This window comes from Cryptomeria japonica, chromosome 9 (assembly GCF_030272615.1).
Source record: "Cryptomeria japonica chromosome 9, Sugi_1.0, whole genome shotgun sequence".
Lineage (NCBI taxonomy): Eukaryota > Viridiplantae > Streptophyta > Pinopsida > Cupressales > Cupressaceae > Cryptomeria > Cryptomeria japonica.
Window position 1 is genome coordinate 266,476,729 of NC_081413.1, and position 19,653 is coordinate 266,496,381.

The 19,653-nt window shown below is 35.8% G+C and overlaps 1 protein-coding gene across 2 annotated transcripts in view; it reads right to left on the reverse strand.

Moving 5' to 3' along the window:
* The window catches only part of LOC131855931 (uncharacterized), an 82,551-nt gene extending 65,536 nt beyond the window's left edge, over positions 1–17,015 (reverse strand). The window contains exon 1 of one of the 2 annotated variants that reach the window (XM_059210875.1): positions 15,565–17,015. The gene's annotated coding sequence lies outside the window, so the exon portion shown is untranslated. The remainder of the gene's footprint in view (positions 1–15,564) is intronic. The other variant, XM_059210876.1, reaches the window with a different exon arrangement.
* Between the last annotated feature and the right edge of the window lie 2,638 nt (positions 17,016–19,653).

Here is a 19,653-nt window from a genome sequence, read left to right on the forward strand (position 1 = left end):
AGAGCAAGATTCAACATTGCAATGATGAAGGGGATTTTACAACAATCTTGAAGTCAAAGTCGATGACATTCAAGATATAATTGACAGGATTCTACATCAAGGAAATCAAGGATTTTTCAAGATCAAAGTCAACGCAACAAGGAAATAATCTCGGTCAAGAACATTCAAGGTTAAAGAAACCAAGGTTGAAAGTGGAAATGCATCACAAGAAGGTGAATTCCAAAACATGAAAATGGAAAGTGAAATATGATCAAAGTTAATCAAAGTTAAAAACTTGATCAAGATGATGCAATTTAGGGAATGTGACCCATCATCATCACATCGAGGGCTTGGTAATGTTGAGTATCAAGAGATATTGCTAGGGATAAGTGAAAGGCTTGAGGTGGCGCTCACTCATCATCAACCAATCCAGTCATTCCAAATCAACATGTCTAGGTGCATTGAACCTAACTCACCCTCTAGATAATAATGATGTCCTTTAATTATGGTCAGCCCTTTGATGGTAGTTGTTGTCTTTTAATTAAAAATCTGGGTTAGCCCTTATCAATTTCCTCGCCCAATTTGTAGTAATAGGTCTACAAATAAATCTGGCTTTTGCTCTCTATGGCAAGGCATGACAGTCCACCCTTCCCAAGATTGCTTGTCTTCAAGCAATGTCAATTTTAATCTTATCAACTAAATCTTTTGCCTACCTTTGGAGATTTGTAATCCTCCTTATGATGTAATTAGCTTCTGCTGCACAGCTCTGATATTATCTCAAGTTACAAATATGAACTATGATATATTTTGTCAATAACTCTCAACAACATCACCAAGAGTTGGAAATCAGCAAGGTCCCTAAGTCTTTAGAGAAAAGGTCATCAATCCTGAGGATCGATTTCTTTCTTTGGCATCACTTATGTTTGCAAAGAACCAATTTGCTTGATCCAACATTTGCATAATGTCATAGATATCTCTTCAACTGAAAGCAAGGGATGGGCTTTTTTTGTATATTAAGATGAGGATTAGTAATATGACACATCTATAACCTTATATGCAATGTTCTTTGTTAGAAAGTTAAGAGATAGTTCCGGGAACTGTCTTCTTTCTTGCCTTATTTGTAGTAGAGATTGTGTTCAATGACTAACTTGGATTGACAATGGGTACTGTTGTGACGCTTTCACACATCGCCCCTTTGCAAATGGGGACCCCCACTTTTTCACTTTTTAGGTAGGTGTTTTGCGTAGATTGTCTTGGCTTAGCAATAATCTCTCGGTTTTAGCCTTTGCTTATGAGAGGGTGTCATATCGGGATCAAAGTTGTCACCTGGCTGAGGATGTAAAAGTTGTTAAATTGCAAAGAATTCATCTTGAGTGCTAAATTGCCTAGATGAGTCAAGTTGTCCTGATAAAATTGAATTTCCATGTTTCCTTTGAATTTGAGCAAAAATGATGAAAATGTTGCCAATTGATGTGAATTTTGTGTCAAAATGCAAAAAGTCCCTATAGGAGTCGTTTTTCCACTCCTAGGAAGAGCAATGAACTTGAAAATGTTATTAGTCCCGATGAAAATAGAATTTATACTGCCTAAATCAATGAAATTGGGTAAGTTTGGACTTAAAAAGCATGAAAATCAAGACAGTCCCGATGGAGGACATTTTCCACCTCTTCGTGAGCATCAAATTACCAATTCAATGTTAAGGACAAGAAAAGTCGTGATGGAGGTCAAATTTCCACTCCAAGACTTTAATTTACAAGTAAATGAAGGTTCTATTGTGAAAATCCTGATGACTATGGATCCTCCACTCAAGACAAAACAATGGAAATTAAGAGTCCCAATGGAGGTCGTTTTTCCACTTGACTTACGATGATGAAATGCACAAGGAAACATGAATCCTAATGAGGATCGATTTTCCACTTGGAGAGTAAAGGATCAAAATGATGCAAAAACAACATGGATAGAGTGCCCCTAATGGAGGTCGATTCTCCACTTGGGCCTGAATTACAAGGATTTGACCAAAATTAAGTATCCTGATGGACATCGATTTTCCACCAAGGGACTGGAGACTAAAATGGCATGAGATTTTTAAGGACAATCAATCCCGATGCAAGGTGGATTTCCACTCAGGAGGGAATATGCAAGGAAAAGTGAATTAATGATGAAAGACAAAGTCCCAATGGCTATCGATTTTCCCCTTGCAAATTTAATGAACTTTCAAAGGCCAAAAAGAAAATGATATTGGAAGTTAAATAGTCTGGATGGAGATCGATTCTCCACCATTTCATTTGGTGGGCAAAGGCAAAGGGAAACATGGCCGAATTTAAATGTCCTTGCACCCATCAATTTTCCTACCTTGTTGATTTGACATTTTATTTTTCCCACATTTTCTCTATGGTGAAAACAAGAGGTAAAACGCTGAATAAAGTACAAATCACAGCATTAAAATAATCATTAAGTTGCTGATTCGATGCCAAGTGAGCTGGAAGAAAGAGGGATTAGAATCACCTAAGTCAGCAAGAGAGAGGAAGGGGTATGACATTTGCCTAAGGCATTAATGATGCCACCATTGAAGATGTCTTGCAACACATAGAGGGGGGCAATATTGCCAGCTGAAGACACCATTTCCAGCCATCACCTAAAGGGAAAATTGCATCATTTCCAGCCAATACAAATGCAAATTGTATCAGCTACATGAGTCGCACAAGGAAAGGAATAACATTTGGCTAATAAGGAACAATTTTCAGACTTTGTCTCAGACCTTTCACACTCAGAAATCAGACTTAGACAGCGAATTTGGTTGCAGCATCATTCCTAATTCTGAATTGAAGGATATATTCAGACTTAAAAGTTATAATCAAACCTTTCATAAGTCTGAAAATCAGGTTTCCTTAAAGCAAAATTTCTAGATTTAGATTGAATCCTTTGTATTTTCCAGAATGAGCATTGCATAGTTTCAATTTTCTGATTTTAGAAAGCTGATAAGTCTGAAAATCAATTAAAATCAGAACCTAATTTAATTTTGGAAAATTACTTGTTCAAATTTATTGACTTCTAGCTTCATACGAGTACCATGTCGAAAGCAGGGATAGCTGCAAGGAAGATCCAGTTGAAGAAAGTACTTGAGGGATACCTGAAATCCCAGATATCTTCCAAATGGAAGAAGGTTGGAGACACAAACATGGAGTACCTGGACAGGAAAAAGATGAAACGAAGGATGTATGGAACGAAGAACCAACTACCCTCCCTCTTAGCAATCAACATAATGAAGAGTGGATTCTACCACGCAGTTGGATTCTCATCAACAATACAATGCAAGAAAGAGGGATTGAGGTTTGAAATCATGAGAGGATGATAAACTAAAGATAAGGGACTCAAAGATAACAAGGCGATGAAGAGTGAAGGGGTGAACACAAAGAATTCCAGTCTAAGTGGAGATCAATGTAGGACTCAAGGTGAAATACTACACAAGGACGAAATTACAAGTATGAGATAAAAATACAAACTTGATCTAGAAGAAAGATAGTTTCAGAAGAGATGATCAAGTCTACAAGGCAAGCTGAGGTGGCATCCCAATCACAATTCGTCCAATCAAAGGGTTCCAGGTCACCATTCATTCAAGAATGAAACAAGTGACACGTGGCACTACATCAAATATTGGTCATCTCAACTAACCTCATCTCTCACTGGTCAATGTAATGGTGGTTGTAACAAACCCTCATTAAGGTTTTATCTTGTAATCTTGGCCATTGATCTTGAATCAATCTGAGCCATTCATTGTAATGAGACCTCTATATATGGCTCAGTTCTCTCATTTGTAAAGGTTAAGAGTTAATAGTTGAAGAGCTAGAAATTAGGAGAATGGATAGATTAGAAGTTAGAAGTTAGAGTAGAGTAGGAGAAGAAGAAATTGTTGCTAAGACTTGTAAATGAATATACTCTTTTCATTGAAGATATGGTGAAATGTGTTGTCTCAACAAGTTGCATGGTTTCTACTTCTCATTTGTTTTAATGTTGATTAGATTAAAGGAAGAATTAGTGGGTGCTTAATGGTGAAATTCGTATATCCATACTACTAGCATTTTGCTGATTGTAAAGTGTTTTGCATAGTTGACTAGATCTTTTATTCAAGCTTAACTTCAATTGTTATCTCTTCATTGATATGCATCGTCTTGATGGTGTTTAAGTTGGTGATGGTGATTTGAACGCCTTATGCTTACCTTAGAAGATCATACTAAACTTAGTGGAGTTGTTCGTTGCATGGCAAAGCAAAGCCTAGTAGAGTTTCACCAAGTCATTCACTACTTACATTCCTAGGAGTAGATTGGTCTTCCTAAACCCTTCCCCTTTTGTCCTTTTTTTCCAATTCAAGTTAGTTTAAGAGAGAAAGCATCACAAGATTGCAATATCGGATGATCAAGTTCCAGCAACATTCAAGCATTCATGTACAACGTAAGTCCCCTTGTGATTCTAGCATTCATTATCCATACGTCAAGACCTAACATTTCAGAACCTTGGAGTTGTCTCATTTGATCGTGAAGCATAGCATTTGAGAGACTTTGTTCAAGAAAAGATAAGATACCTTGGTATTTTATTTTGTGTTTGAGGTGCATAAAAAACACATCAACAGGTACTATTACTTATTTTTCACCTTCAAGTTAAAAATAACATCATACAAGGTCCTAAGTCCTATTAGGAGGTTTCATACAGCCCTAGGAGATTAAAAAGGTAAAAATTTGTATCAAGAACCTTTTATTTCTTATGTATAGGTGGTTTTAATAAAAATCCAAGCCTTTGTTTTGTAAAAACCTCATTTATTTCAAAAGAAGAGTCATGTGCTTAACATGGAAGGAGCCAAATATTTATATATTTTAAGTTTTCCACGTTAAAGAGGTCAAGGTTGAGTTCATTTTAGCATTTGGAGGAAAGTAGGAGTTGAGAATCATTAGACTTCACGTTGCATTTAGGGTTTTCTTTGTGTCCGCATTGAGTCTTCTTTCAGTTTTGGTATTTCCATCATGGAAATGAAGTTTCCTGATAAACAAGCTCCATGCAAACCCTCTACACCTCTGTTTCATAATCAAAGACTTACCAAGGAATGGTGAAAAGCAGCAAGTTCAGATCTATGCGTGTGAAGAGCAGTCCTAAGGCTTCAAAGAACAGTTTCAAAGCAGCCAAAGAGTTGATGTAAGGGTTTTGAATATGAAATATGCTTATATGATAGAGAAGAGAGAATGGAAAGACTTGAGCAAGACATGAAGATCATTATAGTTATGCCATGCAAAGTGATCATGCATGCATAGCTCATGTGCCAGGTCTGTTTTCATCTCTCAGACTCTCTTGTTGTTCTTTCTAAGAACAAAGGAAGAATATAGTCATTTGTGCACATCATGGAGGGTTTTTCTGTATTTGATTCTTGAGGCAGATTCATCATATGAGAAATATCAAAACTGCTACAGTTGTGATAGGAAGAAAGCTTTGTTATTGTTATGCTTTATAAGATCAATGCAGTCAAAGATTGAGAAGAGTGATCAGGGATAGTGGACAGAAGAAAGACCATAGAAAAGGACTGTTTTGGAAACCCCTTGAAGCAAGACCAAAAGGTGTAGATGATAGTAAGCATGTGGAAAGACAAGTCAAGGACAGTAAGCAGACCTTAATATACAGTAATGAAACTTCGTGACCTTGAAGTCACAAACATGACAGTCTCCTATGCATAATAGGATGTGACAAAGGACAGGTCCTACAAATGACAGTCCAAAGAAACAATGTAAAATGCAGTCACCAAAGTCAAGAATCAGAGATAGTCAACGTTCTAGATATATTGAAGAGGTCAATAATCTAAAAGCATTATTAGAGCATGGATACAATTTTCAGACCTCCATATGCAGCCACAGTTATTTTGACTGTCATGAGACACAATGAAATAGCTTAATGACAGTCCAAGGAGAAGGCATAAACAATGATGGTCTTTAGTCTCTTGTATTGTATGACTATGAAAGTCCCATAACAAACAACAATAATAATGGAAGACAAATCTACTAGCAAAGACCTTGACAGTGGGTATGGGAAGCCACCTAAAAAGCATTTTGTAAGCTGATGACAATGAGTAAATGACTGAGCATAGAACAGTCAATGAGATCTCAAGTTTGCAGTCACAATGCAAGAAAGCAATTTAAGGAAGATATCCACAGTCATAACATAGTTGCAGTATTTAGTTTTCATTCACAGTCACAAAAGCTTCTTGCAATCAAAAGACGGTGGATCCCCATGAGATTCAATGACAGAGGTGCAGTCCTTGTAGAAGACAGTCATCTTGGTGGGCTACAAAGACTGAAAAGCCAATGATAAGTGTATGCATGGAGATTGGCATAGAGATTGAAGAGAAGAGTGCAGTCAAATTGAGGAGTTATGACAGTTCCTAGCAAAGAAAGACAGAGATAAGAATTACAGTTCTTCAAAGAGCTGTGAGAGGATGAAAAGCAAAGTCTATCCATTGTGAAAAACAGTGACAGAAGATCAATGATTGGTAAACTCTTGATACAGAGCAGCATTCATATCAGAGAAAAGAGAATAGAAAGCAAACTTTAAGAGCAAACCTTCAAAGGCATGAAGAAATAACACTCTACTTGACCTTTTGATGGATAACAATGGTTTTCAATTTCTTGTAACAGTGACTTGCAGTATTTATAAAGGACAATCTATTACTGTGCATGCAAGGACAATCTCTATTAAAAAGGCAAGAAGACTGTTCAAGGAGGTTTGGTAATGTAGTCATGGTAATAATGACATATAGATTTGCAGGTCTGAAAGGCTGAAAGAAATAAAGAAAAAGCAGTGCCAATCACAGTCATGAAACACATGACCTTAAGTGTCATATAAAAGTACAATGCATATCTAATGATTAGTCCTAATGGGGCTACAAGACAAGTAAATGGCATGAAATGCATAAGATCAAAGTCACACTGAGTAATTGATAGCCAAACATGGTTGTACGGTAAGAGCCAAAGTATGAGAATTTCCAAGAGACTATAATGATGAACGGTGACACCAAATGGACAAGTGTGATATGCTCAACTCTACAAAAGACAAGTATGAAAGGCACAATCATGAATGGAAGGACAGTCACAAGAGTATGAAGGTATTTAGAACGGCAATAAAGGTACAAAGAGCAGAATGATTATACCAATGTTTGCAGTCATATCAATGAATAAGGGATATAGAGCTACAAAGGTAGTGACAGTCCACCATCATACAGAGACCTTGATGAGTTAGTTGCAGGGCTTCAAAGAAACTTAATTGCACATAAGAAGGTTACAGTGCAATATGACAGTATATGCATATGCCTAAAAGAATAGAGGTAACAAGAGAAAAGAATACATACATATAGTTGGATTGAAGGCCATAAAATGATACATAATCTTTGATTAAAGGCAGATCCTTTTCCCATGCATTAAGATGAGTTTAAGGGGTCATAGACTCAGTTTAGGCCTGATTTGAGTCCCATGTTGACCAAGCATCTGATGAGGGGAGTTCTGGAAGAGTAATCAAGCAGTTTTAGGTGATTTTGATCCCTAAAATAGGTGCTTTTTCATTTTGCGCGACCAAGAGAATTCAACTTCATGCAGATCAAAGAGGGGGTGTTTTGTCCTAGTCACCAAGGAGCAGTTAAGAAGACCATTCAGTTAGTTGAAGTCATCATGCAAACTGATAGGAGGAGTTTGAAGATTTAAAAGTTGATTTCATAAGGCAAATGCATCAGTTTAAGCATGATCCAAGACCCCACCTGGGTGTGAAATCAATCAAGGATAGTTCTAGGTCCACTAACAGTCAATTTGGGGCAGTTTCAGGACCTTCTTTGCATGATTTTTAATCTTGCACAAACAAAGGAGGTTTTTTCATGCAAATTGAGGAGAAACCAAATATGAAGACCATCAATTGAAGCAGAGTTCCAGTCCTTCATGCAAATCAAGGTGGAGTTCACAACAGATCCATCTTCCAGTCAAGAAAAGAGACTTCATTCCTATAAAGCATTCATTGTAATCTTATTTTTTCAATTCTGTCTCTTTGCTTTCAACACACAACAAAAAACAAGAAGCATTGTAACTCAATTATTTTTTCAATTTTTCAGTATTGTATGAAAAAATCCTTTTATTTCAATATCAAACGCAACAGGTTCCTTCTCAATTGTTCTTGTTTTTTTGTAATATCAATGAATGATTTCATGAGATTTTTGTGGTTTGTTTAAGAATCCTTTAATTTGTCTCATTCTTACAGTGTTAAAGCAAGAACATTCATGTTAGATGTAGGTCATAGGCTACTCGTGCATTTCATGATCTAGTTTGAGTCATAAATAAACAAAACCTCTTTGATTGAAGTTGATTATGAGTTAGGACAGCAATCAAATTCTTTAATTTCGATGCATCACCTCCTACGGCTATAGTTTTTCAATTCAAGTTATTTTTTCTATCCCTTTTTCTGTCAAGTGCAGTAGTTTTAGGATGTCTTTCAAGGGAACTAGCCCTCTTTGGAGGTTCATCCTCATCATAGGTTACCCACAACCTGAGGATGTTCCCATGTTTTACAAAATAGTTGAGTTTTACACTTGTCTTGGGTGCAATCCTTCATGACAACAAGTAATTTGATAAAGAATTTATATTTATGATAGATCTTGTACCATGTTCAATTAGACATGTTACCATAATATGGTAATCTAAACTGTAAAGTTGTTTTAAAAAATTGAAAACTCAAAGGGGCAATTTGACTGAATCCTCTCATTAAGTTGGAAACCCAAAAATTCATCACCTAGGTTATATCATTTTATTTATACATGGGATAAGTTTGAATCATGGATTTGGCATTTGTATTTTAGACTCTCCGTGTCTTCTAGAGGAATCCATGAAGAGCTTTTTCCTTCATCTAATAGAAGAAATTTTAGGATTGAGATTTCAAGTTTGATATATTTCAAAATTTGATGTTGAGATCAATCTTATCAATTGGATAGTGTTTCTAGATCTTGAGGTTCTAATTTTATTAGGATATAAGTGAATCTAATCAGTTGTGGATACATTTTGTAATATACAATCTTGAGTTTTGTATCACATAGTTTGCATGAATATTTTAACTTGGACATGTCAATTTGTAATTGGGATATTGAATACGAATTTTGGTGACATTCCAAAGATGAGTTTGAGTATACCTGCACTATTAGTTTGGAGATAGATTTGACTATTTTGTTTTACTTAACTTACAAGTATGCTCTATGAATTTTCACAAGATCTAAATAATTGGTTCCCGAAGTTTGCATGTGTCTTTTGATAGGCCCCAGTAGCTCAACATTTTCTAGAATTTGTGATTGTTGTAATGTTTCAGATTGGTGGAATTGGCATTCCATGATTTAGATCATAGTGTTCCTATATTGAAGCCTTTGGGGCTTTGTTGATTGTGTCGCGTCTTTATGCATGCAGCATATTGAGAATTGTTATGGCTTCAAACCACGCCGCGTTGCATTAGATTCTCATACAAGTCTTGCTTGGACTTAGATGGATCAAGGAGGGCCCATTGAGAGGAAATGAAAGAAATGACCGAGTTCTAAAGCAAGAAGATACATCTAGAAGATGATTGAAGTCTCGCTCTCTTTATCTTCATTTTTGTATGGCAATTCCCTAGCAAATTGTAGAGTGAGTTGTTTGTAGCTATTAAACTTGTTTTTTCTTTTCTAAGCTAGTGATAGGCATAGCAATGAATGGTTCAGCCTTAGGATCAATGAATGGTTCAGCCTTAGGCTCTTATATGACACGAAAATGATTGACATGTACATGTTATACCCTTGTGAAGCTAGATATGTCAAGACTTACTTGGATAAGATAATTATCTGATCTTCCCCTTTGGCATGAGATTATTATGGCTAGATATGGGCATGTTGTCACAAAAAATTGCACCCAAGCAAAGTATAAAACTCAACTATCTTGTGGAACATGGGATCAAAAATTGGCCTAGTGTAAAACTCAACTATTCTGTAAAACATGGGATCATCCTCAAGCTATGGGTGACCTGTGGTGAGGATGAACCTCTAGAGAGAGTTGATTCCCTAAAACACCTCCTAAAACTACTGCACTTGACAAGAAAAAGGATATAAAGACTGCTTTTGAGCTGAAAACTACTAATCTAGGAGTTAATGCACCGAAATGATGAATTTACTTGCTGGCCTAATCTCACAATCAACTTCAATCAAAGAGGTTTTGTTTGATTCACATTTCACAACTTCAAATTACTGAAATCAAAATAACACAACCTATAACCTGCATCTAACATGAATGTTCTTGCTTTAATATTGAAAATAGACAAATTAAAAGATTCTTAAACAAACCACAAGAATCCCATCAGATCATTCATTGACAACACAAAAGAAAGAAAGAACTGAGAAAAGAAGAGTACAATGAATGTTTTTCTGAAAGAAGCCTTTTTTTCTTACTGGAAGATGGAACTAATGTGGACTTCCACCTTTGATCTCAATGATGTCCTCAAACTCTACTTGAACTGAAGCTGACTTGGCTTTGTTCTCTCGTCAATTTGCATGATGAAGCCTTTCTTGGTCGTACAAGATTGAAAAATATGCAAAAAAGGCCTTAAAACTGCCCCAAACTGACTGTTGGCAGCTCCAAAATTTGTCTCAACTGATGCACTACCTATATGGAGACTCTAACTGGGCCTAAACTGAATGCATAAGTCTCAAAACTCCCCTTTTTAGCCTCTCTGACTGACCCTGATGCATGATCCTTAATTGATGGCTTGATTTTAAAGTGATTGCATGATATGAGGAGTTGCATTTGAACTTGACACTCACACTAGCCTTTAGAGGCATGGGGTTTTCTTCAAGAAATTGAAGTGGTGCATGACCCTCGAACCTCAAACTGACCCTCAACTTGACACTCCACCATTCAAAACCTTGAACTGACCCTCAACTTGACACTCCACCATTCAAAACCTTGAACTGACCCTCAACTTGTGTACTTGATTATGGAGTTTGACTTATCTTCAACACCATTGTTTTACCTTGTTTTCATCCTTTGCCTTTTTGATGTATGATCACTCATCATTGTCTCTGCAACATACTCTTTTGGGACTGCATTACTTTTGTTGTCTTTATGACTGCATTCATGGTTTTGAGCCCTGTGTCACTGTATTTTGAATTGTTTTCAGGTACATTCTCATAAGTTTCTTGACGACTGTTGTCCTTTTTCTTGTCTCAGACCTAGGGTTGCCCTAGGGTTTGCTCCTTCAATCTGCTATATGTCTCTTCATACCTCTGAGAATTGGGTCTTGTTGTCCTCCATTGTTCTCTGTCAAATTTTGTCATATTCATGGCTTTTAATGTTGTGCCATATTCCATTATGTGACTGTCATGCCCTTTGTTGTTTTGTGCATTTTCAATGTTGAAATGGAAATGAAAAAGATCCTATGACTGTCATCAAGCTTTTTGTCTCCTTGTTTCATTGCATCTTATCCTTAGGATTGGATTTTGTCATGGCCTTCTATAGGAGTGTCTTTCTTTTGTTCTCTTCTTGTATGGAATTCTATCTTTTCACAATCCAAACCTCTGCACATTCATTATCTTTTGGACTGTCTTTTCAACTGTTACATGCCCACTGTCTTTCGGAGATGCTGCTACTGTCCTTTTGCTCTGGTTTTATATTGTCCCCTGCCTTCATATGTTGCAACAATGCCTTTTCTTCATACACTTCTTCACAATCATTGTCATGCACTTAAAACTTTCTTATTCTCTCTGTCATTCATTGTCTTCTTGTGGCTGTGACAAGTTCTTTGAAATGTCCATAGCATACTATTATAGGTCTTTGACATCCTCTGAATGAAGTTTGATAATCTTCAACTTGCAACTCTGTGTCTTTTTTAGGACTGCTCTTTATGAATCGCCACCCTAAATCTTCAAGAATGCCGTCTGCTCTTTACTCTGTATTATGCATTTGATCTTTATCTCTGTCAAAACTTATGACAGTCATATGGACTGTTATTCTTGAGATTTATGATGATATAATTTCTCAGAGACTGTAACCTAACATGGACTGCAATCTTTATTCTTTCTTTTAACAGTCTCTTGGAAACTGATCTCTGTCTTTCTTGTGACCATGTTCTCATATCTATCTTTTGCCGATGGCAGCGAGTCTTTGATAAGAGTGCTCTTGATGGTTTTATATCCATGGCATCATAGCACTGTCTAAACTCATTGTTTAGGTCTTGATCCTTGGTTGTGGCTCCTTCTTTGCTTTTATGTCTTCATTTATGGCTCCTAAGAACCTTGACAGGCCTGCATCTTCTATTTATCATTATGACTGTCACTATTATTGGCAGTCCATCATTATTGCAGCATTTCATCATTCTTCAAGCTGTCCTTTCTTCCCCAATCTGCCACTGGACTGTGGATCTTTGGATTGCTTTGACTGGGATCTCTGCAACTTCTTTTCTCTGTCATTTTGCCCGTTCCAATACACTTTGTCCCTTTCACTGCCAACTAGGTATGGTGCTGCAATAATGATCCCAAGCATTGTTATATCTCTGCCCTTTTGAGCAGTCATCTCACTATCCTAGGTCACTCTTGCATCATGTCATGATGAGTTCTATTTCTAACTAATGCCTTTGTACTTTTCTTTCTTCTTGCGAGCTGTCTCTGCACCTTATTTAGTATTGCTTCCTTATTCACTCTTTATGGAGTGACTGTCAAACATTTTCTAGATCTGACTTCATTGGTCTAATCTGCTCTTACTCTTGGTTGTGCAGGAAGATCCTCAGAAAGTTTTTGAAGGGTTTTTCAAGACTATTTTCCTCCTTGAGAATGTTACTAGGACAGCGGCTCCTTGAGTATCTTATGCTTTAATAGTGACATCCGTCTTTTACATTGGAATCTTGGCACTAACACTGTGCATTTCTTATAATGGCTTTGAAGTTCAAATTGATTTCCCTTGAATATGATCATGCTTTGTAGCTTCTTGAGGGCTGTCTTTCTGATCTTTGTCTATTTCTGATGTTTCATGGCTACATGACAATCTTTTTGCCCTTCTTTTTCAATGTCTTTGTAGGGTTTTGGGAAAAGATCTTATAGAAATATATCAATAACAAACCCTTTATGCATTATGACTGTAACAACTCTTTTGAAACCGTTATCTTTATGACTGAGACAAAACATTAATTTTATGAATATCTACTCATATGACAATGATCTTGCATTAAGGATACAAAGATACAATCCTTTCCTATGCATGCAACCCTTAAGTTCTCTTCTACAAATGACAATGGGAAGGTTTTTGAAAGATGAAACTGACCTTCTTTAAAGCTGATGGTGTGCATTGGCTTTGCATGACTGATTGCAGGTTCAAAGAAGGTTTTCCAACGTGTATCTCACTGTCATAATGCATGCTTCATTTCCAAAACACTTGAAATAAACCCGTGACTGCTCTGAAGCTACTGTAAACAACCTTGGAACTGCTCTTCTCACGTTTAAAACCTTTGCATGATTCAGATCACAGCTTATTGGTGAATCTTAGGCGATGAAACAGCAGTGTGAAAAGCTTGCATGCAGCTCCTATTCTCAGAAACTTCCATTTTCCACAATGAAAGGGCAAGATGTGAAGCCAACTCAAAGTGAAACTCAGAGAAACCCTAAATGCAACGTAAGATTATTGTTTTAAACTTTTATTTTCCCTGCATTAAAACATGAGTTTTCTTTGGTTTGTTCAATGTGGGAACCATGATTTTTGCCTTTTTTCAAGACTTTGGCCAACAAAAGCGGAATTTTAATGCTCTAACACTCATCCCAATAAAACCCAAAGCATTTGATTAATACTTTGACATTCTTAACCATTCAAAACCCCTTAAAACTTTTAAATATGACCTATGACTCGTTAGAAGGCTATTTTTGGCTCAAAGGGGAGAAAATAGGTAATAGGACGTACAGGTAATCCTAGGTGGTAGCTGGGGTTAACTGCAGTCATTACCAAAATTGTGTAGCGTATACCCTTCTTATAGATGAGCTACATCAAATCTTTAGAAGACATGGAGCAGCTATTTATAAATGCAAACTGCTCCCTAAATGAGTTTGACACTTATTGCAGGGAAGCAAACATCAAAAAAGGGAGAACAGGTCCACCATAGGGACAACCAAACCTATGGTCCATGATCAAGACCTACCGATGTATCTTTGGGTAGATGCATATCTTATAATTGTCTTTATTCTTAACACGTGTCCTCAAAGATGTGTTGAAGAACAAGATACCAAAGGAATAGTGAACATCACTGCAATGTCACGAATCTTTTGGCTCTCTTGGTTTTCATTTTACCCTTTGACACTTTAAAACATAATACTATCATTTACTGGCCTATATTGAACCGTGGGGAATTAAGCTCCCTCATAACTTGCCATTGTTACTTGGTTACCGTCATCTACTTATAAGCACTAGTATATCATATGATCATTATACACTTTGAACTATATTTTTGGACTGAATTAATAGATCCCTTCTTAGACCTTCAAGTCTCTTTGACTAGAATGCATCCATTGTTTTATCTTTCCCCTGCAGGCTGGCAGGATCAATGCTCTAATACCAATTGTTATGTCCCCTTTTGGGATAAACCTGATTTTGCCAAAAAATAGCAATTCCAACAACTACAATTCATTTACAAATAGCATTCTATAATAAAATTACATAATTGTAATATAAATTTAAAGAAAAACAATATTAATTAATATAAAGGCATTAATATCAAGAATCTATGATCATATACAAAAAATTGAAGTATCCAAAGATCATTCATATCTATTTCATAGATTATTCCCATAGTCAACCATATTAGGAATCGGATGGAAAAAATGAATCTTCCTACTCTTATACCTTCAACGGTGGGGTCATAACTTTTCAATTTGAAGTGTTACAACACTCTTTGAATATCTCGTTTCTAAGAGACACAACTCTAAGCATTGCTTCGTGAAGTATAATCGCTGTTCATTAATTAAAGTAATCGCTGCTTATCATTTGTTTGCTGATTGCCCTTTAGATAATAATGATGTCCTTTAATTATGGTCGGCCCTTTGCTGGTACTTGTTATTTTTCAATTAAAAAACTGGGTCGGCCCTTATCAATTCCCCCGCCCAGTTTGTATTAATAGGTCTATAGGTAAATCTGGATTTTGCTCTTTATGGTGAGGCATGACAGTATTAAACTATTCCCAAGCATCCATCACAACATGGCAAAAGTAAACTGAATCTAAGAGACTTTGAAGGTGACAGAGGCATGTTACGAACGTACAACGACAACAGCACATTACCTTTAATTGTGTAAAATCGCTGAAGAAAATAAAGTCATGTCGACAAATTTGCACCTTAAAATTTTAAGACAAAGTAGAGAACAGTAAATGAAACTCTGTAAACAAGTTCAAATACCCTGTGTTGTGCCAAGTTTGAGAACGAGGTTTTAACAATAATGGAGTCGCGTCTCAGCTACTGCTATTAAAATGTAAATGAATATTTATATTAACAGTAGTTTTCCTATACTTTGCAAAGGGATTTATTTAGCTTACCTCTTCCCGATTGTTTTCTTCCGGCTACTATCTTTTATCCTTCATCTAGTATGGTTTTGAACAAATGGTGACTGGTTGGCAGCACCCCTTAATGGAACTTTGGCTTCAATCGTTGACCATGTGGAGCAGAAGGAATAGGTTTCTACGGCCCTGGCAAGACCAACAGCGTCGCTATGAATCTGCCCTTCCCTTCCCTCTATTCTGGACGCAAAAATTTCCTTACTGCTTATTCCAAATATATTCCAAATCCTCTCCAAGTCCTGGTCAAGATTTCAATCTCTCAACACTGATTTTAGGTTTCTATTTGCAGAGAGTACGACGAACGAAATGATCGACCTCCAAAGGATTTGAAACAAGCCTGATAAACCCTCCTCTTCTTGTGAGCTTCCCAAACCCCAATACCCACAATAGAGGCATAATTAAAATACGCCCTTTCCTCCAAACATCACAAGCGCTGTATTTGGGCATAAAAAATTTTAATTATGCCGAAGGCCTATTACACTACCCAGTGAATGAAAAATAAATGTATTAACTAGCAGTTGCACGCTTTGTGCCTGCAACAGGAAGCCGATAGGCGGAGTTTGTGTAAATGGAAGATGGGTACTTTTGAAAGTGTACCACTCATTATATTTGATCTTTTTTATTTATTAGGGAAGTAGAAGAGAAGGAGATAAATGTATAAAACGAGATTGTTACTCAAGCATTTCGAAATATTTTAATATAGAAAAGCAATTTTCTTGCAGTAAAATGGAACAGTGGGAAGTGGACATTGTATGACGAAGTCTAAACAAGTGAATAAAAATTCAAATATGAGAGTTGTTCTAAATCGTTGAAAATACAAGTTGGAACTGTGGAGTGTTGTGTGGATGCCATTTAAAAAAATGTGTAGCACAAAGTAGTATGTCCAAAATTAAATATCATTAAGATTGGCAATGATGCATTATAGAAAAGTATGCATTTACATAAATCAAACTTACAGAGAATGTTTCATTTATCTCATAATAGTCTATTTATTTCCCAGAAAGTGGTTTTCCAAATCCCCAGAGCAGTTTCAAAAAAGGAAGTTCCAGTGAAGATTATAAGTTACTGGAATAAAAAGTATATTCATTTAAAAGCGACTTTTATTAAATACAGTAACATTCTACTTGTATGCCTAGGCATAGCTACATCATGACCAAAACCAGAAGCAATTTCCTGAAGTGAAGATAAGCACCCATTGTGTATTTGAAAAAGAGGTTATCTATGAACAAAATATAATTAAATACTCTCGGTGCTCACCATCTCAATAGTTTGTTAGACTCTAATGTGGTAATAGAAACCATTTTTCCAAGCATACCGATTTATAAAATAATGAACTATTGAATTTATGAAACATATAATTCTAAGTGCCAACCAAGTTTTAATTGCTAATCAATGATAGGATCTCTTGTTTATTTATATCTTAAGGATTCTATCTAACCATACAGTATGCTGTCCTAAAATCATCTCTAAAGTTGGAGGTATGTTCGTTACCATTTTAAATGAGAAGTAGGTACATCACATTTGTAATGTGAATTTATATAGCCAGAGATGGAGCATTCTGCGAATATTTAAATAATAACAATGGAGATTGTTGAACAAATAATCCTTGAAACAAATAACATCTTATTAAAAAATTACAAGTAAAACTTATATGGGAGTTGGAATCCACTAAATGATGAACTCCACTAAAAGAGAGAACACTAAAGTTAACACATGGGACTTAGGTTTGTACAGTACGATAATACCTTGACGTAAGCAAAACGTCATAAAATAGAAAATTCAAATATAATAGAATTGAGAAGAGGCAAAGATTTGAAAACCGAGAAGAGTAGTGTGGTGGTGGTCGTTCACAAAAGAGAAAGGTTGAGAGGGGGCCTGTAATGTTATTTGTGAAACAAAATGACAATAATTAGTTATACTACTGATAAAGTGAGAAAGGAAGTAGTGAATTGAAATAGGGAACATCATTAGCAGAGCAGAATAGTTAAAAATGAGAAAGAAGAATGCAAAGAATCTTATTAATGCAAGGAAGAACGGCGTACCAGTTGATTTTGGTCTCAGAGAGGGTGTTAAGCATCAATCTCAGGAATCTATTGTATGAGATGAGCAGAACTTGTGACATCCACTTACAATTGTCAAAATATTCATCAGAAACCATGTATAAAATGGAAATATAAACACGATTGAAAGGTTGTATTATTTATTGAACAAATTTTTAGTGCAGTGAACTGTGAATTCAAGGAATTTGTAATTAGGCCTCTTTTAATAGATCTAATTTGAAAAAAAAAGTATCAAGTTGTGAACGACTATTATCTTTGTATGTAGATTGGAAGATCAATTCAATATGTTTTTTTGTTATTAATAAAGCACAAGCAGCAATGTAATCATACAAATGGGAGGAAGTGTAATATAGATAAAGAGATACCTCAAACAGTAAGGAGGAAATGGAAAATTAAATGGTGTTTCCCTGGTTGAAATAGAATCCCTGATGGGTTACCCACCTCATTTGAATAATATAGATGGTAAACAAAAAAACAATTCCATTGTGAAATGCTTACATAAAGGCAGCCTCATATAACTAAAGAATGTCTGTTGACCACAACCCAAAAACTGCCTTTACCGTTATCTATAAAGTAACATCTCACTAATTATCCAACCCTTGCAAGTCTTATAAAATATCATAATTCAACACACTTAAAAAAATGTGTTCTACTTCTCTAAGTATCCAACAACACCTGTCTTAATGAAATTAATCAAAATAAAAGTATATTTAAATTTCACTTTGCCCATATAACAGCCTCTCACTAATTATCCTATACATATCAGCTTTACCTATAAAACAAATTCTCCATAATCCAAATAAAACTATGTTTGCCTCTGAATATAACCTTTCGGTAAGTGTCAAGCAAACCCCTGCCTTTCAAAAATCCGTCAAAACTACATTTAGACACTCCTTCACGTTATAAAACAGCCTCTCATAATCATCCTGTAAATCTCTGCCATAAGAAAATCACTCAAATTAAACAGCCTTAATGTATATAAATAACCTCACTCGTTATCGAGCAAACCCCTGTTTTTGCAAAAACTCATTTAAAATTAAACAATCATTATTCAACCAAACCCTTCTTTGCAAAATCACTCAGTATAAAATGCACATTATCCAGCAAAACTCCTTTCTTTGCAAATCACAGAATAAAATGCTAATTATTCAGCTAACCTATACCTTTCCTAAATGATTCAAAATAAATTAAATATTATCCAGCAAACAGCTACCCTTGCAAATTCAATCAGATTAATATGCTAATATGGTCATTTCACTAAATGCTACAATGTGTTACATACTTCTCTACCAATATATAGGGCTCAAATATTTGGTGACAGGAAAAATTTGACAAGAGATTGACTCTGATTAGATGACAATTTGTTGTTTAGAAGAATATTTGGAGCGATCATGGCGGAAAATATTCTGATGAAAAATTGGTTATTAATAGGAACTTAACATTGTGAATGCTGACTTAGGGAAATTGTAAGTGGGCAACCACGGCCATTCACATATGGAGGAATAGGCTTGTACCCACTATACCATAAATAGCAAGCAGCCTGTGTTTTCAATTGACACAGGGATCAATGCTATGGGAGGAGAAACTAAATTGAAATAAAATCAGAGAAGCAATCCCTTCTAATAACAGATAACACAATAAAAAACGATCTGGCCACATACAGATACCCAATAATAAAAAAACACCAAAACCATGGCAAGTGAATTGCCTTAAGATTATGCAGAAATTGTGTATTGCTATCAAGTTATCAACCATGCTGATGAGGAAAAACGGGCAGGATTTGAAAAATACTATGGAATCCTACCAAGTCAGAAATTTTATAATAATGAGATGAACCAAAACCAATCTCCCTACAGCTTCTGCTTCAATAAATTCACAAGCAACAAATAGCATATTCTAAAAAAGTGGGGTTTAATATCTTTCACTTGCTCAATAATCCACCACCCATTATAACAAATCCCAGTTTATTCGCATCCATTTATCAAACGAGTCCTCAAACACAACAAAT